Here is an 11,804-nt window from a genome sequence, read left to right as displayed (position 1 = left end):
TCACGTGTGATATCTCTCTCTCTCTCTCTCTCTCTCCTCTCTCTCTCTCTCTCTCTCTCTCTCTCTCTCTCTCTCTCTCTCTCTCTCTCTCTCTCTCTCTCTCCTCTCTCTCTCTCTCTCTCTCTCTCTCTCTCTCTCTCTCTCTCTCTCTCTCTCTCTCTCTCTCTCTCTCTCTCTCTCTCTCTCTCTCTCTCTTATGGAGAAGGTTGTGTCGATGATTCAAGTGTTCGCGGATGGTTTCGATGCTTCAAAAGTGGTGATTTCGACGTGGAAGACAAGGAGCGTTCCGGGCGGCCGCAAATCTTTGAAGATCAAGAATTGGCAACTTTGCTTGATGAAAATTCGTGTCAAACGCAAGAAGAACTTGCTGAAGCATTGGGAGTTGACCGAACAACCATTTCCAAGCGTTTGAAAGCCATGGGAATGATCCAAAAGCAAGGAAATTGGGTGCCGTACGAACTGAAGCTGAGAGACGTCGAACGGCGTTTTTTCACTTGCGAACAGCTGCTTCAGCGACATAAAAGAAAGGGTTTTCTGCATCGTATCGTGACTGGCGATGAAAAGTGGATCCGTTACGATAATCCGAAGCGAAGAAAATCATGGGGACTACCCGGCCACGCATCATCATCGACGGCCAAGCCAAATATTCATGGCGCCAAGCTCATGCTCTGTATATGGTGGGACCAGCTAGGTGTGGTTTACTATGAGCTTCTGAAACCGAATGAAAGGATCCAGGCGAGGTCTATCGACGACAATTGATGCGTTTGAGCCGCGCACTGTGAGAAAAACGGCCACAATACTCCGACAGGCACGACAAAGTTATTTTACAACATAACAATGCTCGCCCACATGTTGCACAGCCGGTGAAATCATACTTAGAAACGCTCAAATGGGAAGTCCTACCCCACCCGCCGTATAGTCCAGACATTGCTCCTTCTGATTACCATCTCTTCAAATCGACGACCCATGGCCTGGCTGAACAGCACTTCCATTCCTACGAGGAAGCCAAAAATGGGTGGATGACTGGATAGAGGCCAAACCGATCGAATTTTTTCGCAACGGGATTCGTATGTTGCCAGAAAGATGGGAAAAAGTTGTAGCTAGCGATGGCCAATACTTTCAATAATTCATTTGTAACCATTTTTTCACAATAAAGACTCAAAATTTGAAGAAAACGGGAAAGACTTATTCACACACCTTATAAATATTTTCTTTTTCATTTATTTTCCTGAGTTTTAAAATAGAAAATAGACTTAGAAAAAACAAAATTTAAAAAAAAGAAAAAAAATATTTAAACATTTAAAAAAAAAAAAAATCTTTATTTTAGGTTTAAGTTTTTTGAAATAAATTATTTTTTTCAAATAAATATTTCCTTTTTTCATTTATTTGTTGAGCCCATATAATTTATTTCCTTTAGTTTTAAGTTTAAATATTAAGAAAAAACGTCCAGACTGAGTTAGCTTCCAGACTGAGTTAGCTGCCCTAAGAGCCTGCGCCAGGATGATCCTGGAGAGAGGGGACAAGGGCAAAAAGATCTTCATCTACTCAGATAGCAAGCGCGCGCTGAGGGCAATACTCAGGTATGAGTGTTGTTCTAAGCTGGTGAGTGAATGCGTCGAGCTGATGGAGGAAATTGCCGTAAATGATCGGCTCGAGGTGGCCTGGATTCCGGGCCACGCTGGCATCAAAGGCAACGAAAAAGCCGATGAGCTAGCAAAGAACGGTAGTTGCAGGGGCTTTCAGGGGGAGGTGGAGCACGTAGGCGTGCACACCGATTTTGTGAAGGACCTGGTCAAGGAACGTGCGGATAGGAGGATCGTGGAGAGATGGGACTCGGAGACGGGTGCCAGGCACACGAAATCCCTCCTAGGAGAACCCACCAGGAAGATGGAAGAGACCCTGTTGGGCCTAAACAGGGTTAAGCTCCGTACTATAGTGGGGCTTATCACTGGACACTGGCCCCTGGCTCTGTACTTATCAAGGATAGGCAAGGGGACTGACCCCCTATGCAAAAGATGCGGGCTGACAAAGGAGGATCCTCTTCACCTATGCACATGATGCAGCGGACTCGATGAAGCCAGATGGAATGTCTTCGGGTCTACTTGCATAGATATACGTGTCGACAGGGACGGGATCAAGGGGCTCTATGAGTTAGCTCGTAGGGCACAGATACTCGATACCAGCGACTAGACGGCTGCCTGAGGGCAGGGTGTAAAATGGCCGAGAGGCTGATTGCACCTCCGGACAGGACCGTCTAAATATGATAAGTGATAAGTGATAAGAAAAAAAGTATTTTAGATTTAATTTTATTATTATTATTACGAAAAGAATGTAGTTTAGTTTTAAGTTTTTTTAATTAAACATTTTTTCAATAAACATATGATGTCCTTCTTGTTAAACATTTCGTCCTTTTAATTTTAAATTATTATTAAATAGGAATTGGGTGGGGAATAAACTCAAAGGGAATCTTTTTTTTCTAGTTTTTATTTATTGATTCATTATTTTTCTTTATATAACATACATTTTTCTTACAGCTAATTTTCATTTTTGCGGGCCGCGGGTTTTTGAAACTTCGTATTTCAATTCGAAATACGAACGGCTAAAAACCCGCCAGTCAAAGCTGACGGTGGCGCCCCCTTAGAATCGGTAACCCCTCACAGAAACGTAGATTCCCAGAATTCCACAGTGTCGGTAAAAACGTTGGGCCGCCTCCTGACACCAGGAGGCTCTGCGCAAATGTAAACACTGTAGGGCCCATTTTTTAAATAATGAATATCTAGTGAACAAATAAAGTTAAAAATATGGAAGTTGGATATTAATTATCAACAAACGATTCCCTATACATTGATAATAACTATTCGACTCTACAAATAAATATTGATCGAGTGTCGGGATAACCCCTACTCTTTAAAATGTTTAATTAATTATTAAATAATGAAGACCTACAAACGTTTTTCGTGCATAACAATATTATACAAAACTACTACCATCAATCTAAATGCATAAAATACGCAATTTATAAATAAACAATGCGCACCAACTAGCAGCGGTTAAATCCCGGTTTTTTGAAACCATAAGGCAGAGTCGCAAAACCATCAAGCCGCCGTTTTGGGCCTGTCGCACGTACGATCTTACTCTCAGGTTTCGTGATGACGTCATGATACACTGTCCGACGAATACCATGATAGTCGATCTGGTAGGGATCTGCTTTATCGACAACGTGCGCGCGAATCGAGTCGTAATGAATTTGTTTACGCGATTCATAATTCAGTCTAACCCCTTTCATTTTACTAACTTCCGCGATACTGCCGTCCGGTTTTTTTACGCGATAAGTGTAAAATTTAGGCCCCCCAGAGACAAAAGAAGTAATGAAACTTCCTTCTCCGTAGCCCTCTACCTCGTCGGTCAAATCCCCTAGAAAATTCCCTAGCGATAATTGATTTGATCCATCGCTGACGTAAATTACGGAATCTGTATCATAATATAAAACACGTTCTTGTTGTTTTTCTAGATAAGAATGTAACTTTAGACGCGCGTGAGCGGTTGTATAAGCCGCAATAACGACATTAGCCTTAGTGGACATTTCCGCGGCTTCGTTTAAATGTTTCCAGGAGATGAAGAGAGTGTCGTTATCGACAGGAACAAGTCCTGTTACTTCAATTTCAGGATTAAACATTATATTTGCAAATTCCTCGTGTGTTCGAATAATAGCTTTTTTTGTCAAGTTTTCCCTCTCCCCAAATTTACCCCAGAGACAGTTTAAAAAAAGTTTTGCTACTGCTCTTAATCCGGCATTCTTTTGAATTTTATCTTTGTCAAGTTTTATACCTTCTCGCGCCTCATATTCAGCAATATGTCTATTCTTTGTGTGGGGTTGAGCAGGTGGTTGAATAAGATGCACGCCAGTGTGATGGTCGAATATTTTATTTCCTCTTCCAAGATACAGCGAGTGGTATGTCCAAGGTAGATCGGGGAGTAGTGCATCCGAGGTAGGTTAAGGAACAACTGTGGAGTGAGGAAAAGTGTGCGGAAAAGTGTGGGCGCGCGCATGTTGGGAAACAGGAGAGGGGATGCCAGGGATCTCGGCTGTGATTGGCTCGGCATCGTATTCTCGACACGTGACGTCGTGATGCCGGCCAAGTGCACAGGAAGGTTGGGTTTTTCCTGGGACAGGTCTGGGGTGTTCCCCGGATTTATATTGTAGGGATGGCGACGGTCGGATAGGTAATTTAGGCTAAGTGTTTTTAGGAGTCCTGTCTAGGAAGTCTAGACAGGATTGGGGAATGCCAGGGTGTAGTGGTGACATAGTCACTACATTTGCTTCATCATCTACACACTCAGCAGGCCAATCGGAAGCCTCTTGTTGTATTTTCAAAAAAGTGTTAATGTATTCGGGAAATAATCCGCCTGTTCGCGTCACAGGATTATAACGCGTAGTTCTCTTATACTCCCACAGCTCACTGATTTCTAATATTTTATACCCCATTTCTACGGCTTTACGAAGTTCTGGAGCCACCCAAGTTCCCAAAAATTCGCGATCATCGGGATCATCATGAGGGCAATTGTCTTGTACAAGATCATCGCAGCATGATCGACAGAGAGGGAACAGTAACTTTCCATGAGCTTTTACTGGTAAAACAGGGTGAAATAATTGACGAGGGGGTAAAACGCGACATTTCACAAGACCTTCTATCCGCGAAATATTAATATTAGTGCATATAAGCTGACAATCACGCCCCACATGGACAGTGGGATGTCCAATCGGGAAAATTCCTGTCTTTAAAACGTATGCGTATAACGAACAAACGTCAACATAGCAAATTTTTTCATTATCTTTTACATCATAATGTGTTACGGTATTTTCTGTTGGTCCCCCGAAAAATGCATCGCGTGGATCCAGGGCTATAAACATCTGCTGATCTACGTTTTCTCCAAAATTCGCCAACGCACGATCTGTCTTTTTTTCACGAATAAAATCGCATTCCCTCATTTCAACGACTTAATAACCCGAGTGTCGCAATTCCCGTGTAATCGCCCCTGTTCTTTCATATCGACTCTCTAGTGTATCCTTGTGACTTAACTCTTTATCTCTATTGAATTTGAAACACCGTGGGCATCCGTACCAATAACATCCGTGGAACTGATAGTCATATTTCTTATTATTATTCGCAGTATCCTCCCAAAAACCATCTAGACGCAGGCCTGATGATGTTCTCTGCGCACGAGTTCGTCCAGCATGTATTATTCGATGATTCTCGGAATGGTCGCACCACAAGAGCCATTCAATTGCGATTTTCGACTGCGCTTTCCCTAATCGATATCCTCCCTGAGGTATAATGCCTATCTGCTTGTCTTTTAAGAAATTTGTTTGAAAAATACGTATGCATGTAGAAGCAATCGTTACACACTCTGTAAAAGGACAGATATTTCCAGCATTCATAATCAGTTTTCGAAATTCAACACAGGCTCGTCTCAAAATTGTAACATCAAGCCTGCAATAATGAAGAATTTCTTTACGAAAATCAAATTCATAATTTTCTTCGACGCGGTCATTATACCACGATAAGAATTTTTCACGATCTTGTACACCCATAGTGTCAATACCGTAATATTTTGTATCAGGTATAGGCCCTACGTAGTTTTGATTGTCTTTTGTATTGAAAAAATGTGGAAAATAGCCTTTCGCTATATTCCCCAATCCAAAAGCTTTCGGTAAACTTGCAAGAGCCATGTGAAAATAGTTTAAACTATCTATAATTTATTATCCCCAAAATCCATCAAGATAATGTTTGTTCCGTTAATTATTGCTTTAATTTGGCTGTTAATGCGTTTCATGACGTCTCTCAAAACGAATTGTGAATCATAGCCTTTCGCGTTATGTGCAATCCAAACTACTTTTTTGTACGTCTTACCCATCGACGTGATGTAATCAACAAATCCTCGCACAGGATCCTCACCATCGAAAACATTTTCCCGATGTTTACAAACGCCACATAGATTTCCGTGATTATCGTTGGCGTTCACAATGTCATCGTCGTTCATATCTGCACAACGATCACACACAGTTTGTGCAACACAAAGATTAGGAACGTGTACGTTGACGTCAGTAGTTCCTTGTAGAAGCTCATCCGGTCTGGTTTCAAAGTCGTAGAAAACAAACGGCAATCGTTTCAAAGTCAATTTTTTCTTGCTCTTTAAGGTGGGCATATAGCAGAGATGAGAAATATCTTCGTCCTTTTGACGTACGTTGCAATAATATTTATGACATACATGATTCTGAGTTTTGCGATGATCAATTTTCGTATTACATTGTCCACACAATTTTATGTAGCCACAGACGGTGGGTTTATTTCCGCTGAAAGATCCTGGCTTCTTATGTTGATCGAAGCACAATTGGCCGTGAAACTCTCGATTACAATCGTCACACACTATTTTATCAACAATGGTAGAGTCGCACGGAGGATTCTTCAAACACCTATCACAAGTCTTATCACAAACAGGTCTTTGCGTAGTGTAAGGTTTGTTACAATGCTAGCAATAATACTTCACGCCAAAGAATGAAGGTAAATTTTGGATTGGCTCATAGTGGTTCTCTTCTGGATAATACACAATCGGTAAGGTATATCGGACGGCCATCTTTCTGCTAATCAATTCAGGTGTACCATCGTAGAGTACAGGGCGATCTTTTCCGTTTCTCATCAGGGAATAAACCTTGATAAGGCATCCTTCTTCAGCCAAGTATCGCTGATATTGAGCAACTTCCTGTAGACCACAGCCCTCGTCAGGAGCAATGACTCCTGCCCTTTGAGTTAGTCTTTTGGCCTCCTCACGTTGCATTCTTCCCTTGCATTGCCGTATGGCCTGCCATACCTCGTGGATCTTGCCCTTATCCGCTCTGGTTTTCAATTTTTCTGCATGTGCTTTGGCCACAACAAGTGATCGGGCTAGACACAAGCCATCTTCATTGGAAATATGAAGGAGACATTTTCTACTAAGTCCTCTTTTCATGTCGTTTTCAAGAAAACCTTGACCTACCGGGGCTTCAGCCACGTGAAGTTTGATCCAAAACGTATCGGCCCATCCGAAACCGTTTGCGCTCTGCGCGATAGAGCTGACAAGATTCCATAGATCTTGAAACTCATCTTCTTTGATCGCACGTGGACTTATCCAGGCATTGTCTCTTTGCATATTTGCACAATTGAATGTAAGGCACATTCGATTCATACCACGTCTTCCAGCCTCAATAATTTTATTATAGACATCACGAAAAGCTTCTTCAACCCAGTCGGCAGAGTCACGACTTTCAGGTAAAGGGTTGATTGCAAACTCCATCACATGTGTGTCGAGTTTGGAACGTGGAAGTCTCTGACGTGATCGTCGTATTGTCCTTAAGGCCGGCAATAGATTTTCAATCTCTTCTTCGCGGCCATTTTGTTGATCTGCAATCGAGTTTAGTATTTTTCAATAGAAAAATATGCCTAAAATTTTTTCTCGGTATTATAAACGGTATGAAGCCAGATACTTACCATTCTGTTGATCTAGTAAATCTAGATTAAACTCTTCAACAGCTTCCAAAGCCTTAGGGTCACTCACCACATTTTCACCACCACCACATTGAATATCAAAGAGCTCAGAATTGTAATTTTCGAATAAATCTCCATCAAAATTATTTTCAATGGCAAAATCACCGTATAACTCAAGATCAAAATTATTTATCCAATCAAAATCTCCCTGTGGAGGTGCAGTATTTTCTTCGGAAGGATCACTGGGCCCCGCTAAATCGTTTGGGTCCGACATTGTGAATGTCCATTAGACGACTGCAGCTAGTGCGAGAAAATTCGGTCTATATTGGGAAAAGTCAGGGATTTTACTATTGGCGCCACAGGGGGGCAACTGCACTTCTTCACCTTTTTTACCTGCCCCCGCCTACGCGCCTTGTCCTTGCCCTAGCCATAGGCAAGCCCACTTGACCCCAATACACGTGCATTACGTCACGCCCCCTCTAGCATTTTCAAATCCATATTTTCCGATATCGTAAAATTGTATAAAATGATGAGATTTTGGGCATAATTAATCAGACGGCGATATGGACACGAGGTGGAAACATCCCTTCACTGAAATGATTTGCGGCCCCACGGGCTGTGGAAAAACATTGTTTGTTAAAAGGTTTTTGAAAGAAATTAAACAAATGTGACATACACAAATTGAAAAAGTGATCTTTTATTACGCTGAGTGGCAGAATGGATATTCGGATTATGATAACAATCTTGTCGAATTTCGTGAAGGCCTACCAAGATCTGGAGATTTTGATGATAATAAGCCAAAATTGGTTGTCGTGGACGATTTGATGCGGGAATCTTCGAATAGTGCAATAGTTGATTTATTTACAAAAGGAAGCCATCATAAAAATCTCAGTGTAATGTTTCTATCTCAAAATTTATTCCACCAAGGAAAAGGACAGAGAGATATTTCATTGACTACAAATTACATCGTCGTATTTAAAAATCCCAGAGATCGTGCACAAATTGCGCATTTGGCCCGTCAAATATATCCAGAAGATCCAAAATTTCTGCAAGAAGCGTATTTTGATGCAACTTCGGCCGCTCATGGCTACTTGTTGCTAGATTTGAAACAATCGACTCCTGAAAACTGTAGGTTTCGTACAAATGTATTCCCCAGCGATCCACATCATTATGTTTATATTCCGCGGAAGGATCGTAATATAAAAGGAGGAGGTGCATCACGGAGTGTACCAGTCGTTCATGTGTGATGGCAACGAGAAGTCGTTCTGAAAGCGGCTCTGTTCGCAAGTCGCTTGGAGAAAAGAATACAGCCTTATTACATGCTCTCATCTACGCACCACCCAGGCTACGGCGAGTAATAATACAACACGCTAATAAAGATTTAATTCGCTGCATTTGCGAGTGTGCTTTAAATTTGTTACACGGAAATATTCCTTTGAAAAATTGCGAGAAATCAAAATTGTGCAAACATAAAAAACTACTGAGAAAACTCGCCGATAAAAAACAAAGTTTAAGTAGCAAGAAAAAAATCATTAATCAGAAAGGTGGTTCAATTTTACCGATGCTATTGGGTCCTCTGATAAGCGCACTTATCTCAGCCATTGTATAAGGATGGAACATGCACGTAAAATGATTCTTGTACCAGAGGACAGTGTGGAGCGTCTAAAAAAAAAAATTCCTCACATGTTGATGCTCACCATGTTTTAACTGAATTGGCTAAAGAAATTCAGCCATCAGCCCAAACTGCAGGCACTGTTACAAGTAGGGTAGATACCCAGCTATTGGAAATTTTAAATTCGAAAAGCCCAAGAGACGATCATGAAAAATGGAAGCTGTATAACGACGTTCTGAGGCGATATTTGTTTTATACAGAACAGAATAAAACGCCGGTGTTAGAAACGGAGACCCCCGTCGAAACTGAAACCACTGAACGATATGATCCAAAAGCTATTGTTGCTACTGTACCTAAAGTATATCAGCGAAAAGCTGCGGGTATACTAGAATACATTGACGCCATCGACACTGCTAACAGACTCAAATGGAATTCCAAAGGACAGGTGACTTTGGATGGGCAAACATTTCCTGGTGTTAATATTGTGGATCTCATACAAGATGTTGTCAGAGCACGGAAAACATATTCAGCTAAAGGATGGGAACATTTTGCCGTTTATCTCCAAAGCCTGAACACCCCTCGGGAGTTTCTGGGTAATCCCAAGGTTCATCAGCCTTCACCAGCATCGCCAGACATTAGGAATCGAAGAGAACCTGAAATTTCAGAGGACGAGAGTTCTGTAGACGAAGGTAGAAGAAGGAAAAGCTATAGATCACGCACTCCTCCTGTACATCGCCCCGTAAAAACTCGAAAAAACCACGGCTTATTTCTCCCTACACTGCGAAAACCGACAAAGTTACATCATGGCTTCCGTTTTGAACAATGAAAAACTCTCGAGGACATATTTTAACCTTCCAGAGCCTGAGGCATACACAGGGGCTCGAAATATTTTGTCAAAACATAAGAAAGAAATACCTGAAAGTGAAATAAAAAATTGGCTTAATGCTCAGAACACTTATACTCTTCATAAACCCATTAAGCGTAAATTCCCACGTCTTCATTATACAGTAACCAACATTGATGATGTGTGGGAGGCAGACCTAGTTGAATTGAGATCATTAAAAACATATAATGATGGGATTTCATATTTGCTTGTAGTTATTGATGTCTTGAGTAAGTTTGCCTGGGTAGAACCATTGAAAGACAAATCAGCATCACAGGTTCTTGTAGCTTTCAAGCGTATAATGGATACGAATGGAGGTCGCGATCCTGTTTCTATACAAACGGACAAGGGAAAAGAATTTATGGCCAGCAGTGTCCAAAAATTTCTGTCTGATAAGAAAATCAAATTTCGTGTTGCACGTAATCCCGACATAAAAGCTGCAGTTTTGGAGCGCTTCAATCGGACATTGAAGGAACGTATGTGGCGCTACTTTACACATAGTCGAACATATAAGTATACAGATGTTTTGAAACAAATTGTCGAGTCTTACAACAACGCGCGACATTCTCCAATAAAGATGGCGCCTGCGGCTGTGACGATGGATAATGCACCATACCTATGGCGTAATATACAAAGTCGATTCAAGACGGAGAAACCACGTAAAGAATCCTTTAAATATAAAGTCGGCGACTATGTACGCATCAGTCGAACGAAAGGCATCTTTGAGAAAGGATATGAAACTAATTGGAGTAAAGAAATATTCAAAATAACGAAAGCTGTTTTCAAGCAATCATTGCCGATATACGAGTTGATGGATTTCGCTGACGAACCAAATGAGGGATTTTTCTACGAACCAGAATTGGTGCTTGTCAATAAACCAACGGACAAGGACGAGTTCATAGTCGAACGTGTCATACGCTCTAAGGGAAAAGGAAAAAATAAGCAGATTCTTGTTCATTGGGAGGGATATCCTGATAAGTTTGATTCTTGGATACCAACGGCAGAACTGCATGCAATTGGGAAAAAATGAAGAGAAACGAATTTTATATGGTGCTCCCCAGTAACAGCAGCATGAGCTATCATCCTGATAATACAGCCTCGAAATTCACAACCTTGCTTCCAAAACAAGTTGAACTGGAAGGAGAATGGGTAGTGGGTCTGAGTGAAATACAATTTCCTTGCAATTTTTTATATATACGTGATCGAAAAGATGCTTCAATCAATTTCGTTAGTAATGTAATCTCCAATAAGAGTAAGGTAAACGCACTACAAACATTTTTTCTACCTACTGCAGTTTTCAAAGATATAACAGATTTTGTGGGGTTCATGAATACTTTTCCGCCTTTGAGTGCTCATATCCGATTTGAATATTCGACTCAACAAGGTTTTGTGAAAATTGTAAAACACTGCAACACCAGAAACTGCACTAGCACAGTTCGTGCAATAGACTTTTCCGATAAAGTAGCCGATATGTTGGGGTTTGAGAGACGTGTGCAGAACCTCACAAGCGCCAGGCCCTATTGCGAAGGATCTTTACCAGCAAGTTTGGCCAGAGGCTTGCCTGCGAATTTGTTCATCTACAGCGATATTTGTGTACCCTCCGTAACAGGTGAGGTGCAGTCATCTCTGTTACGAGTGGTACCATTCAGCGTTTCTACGTATACCTATGGGTCCATACACTGTACTACGTTTTCCACTCCTCATTATATTCCATTGATGAGGTATTCATTTCGCACAATTAAAATAGATATAAGATGCAATCAGGGTGATATGATTCCATTCGAGT

This window comes from Diachasmimorpha longicaudata, chromosome 6, assembly GCF_034640455.1.
Source record: "Diachasmimorpha longicaudata isolate KC_UGA_2023 chromosome 6, iyDiaLong2, whole genome shotgun sequence".
Classification (NCBI taxonomy): domain Eukaryota; kingdom Metazoa; phylum Arthropoda; class Insecta; order Hymenoptera; family Braconidae; genus Diachasmimorpha; species Diachasmimorpha longicaudata.
This window is presented reverse-complemented; position numbering follows the sequence as displayed.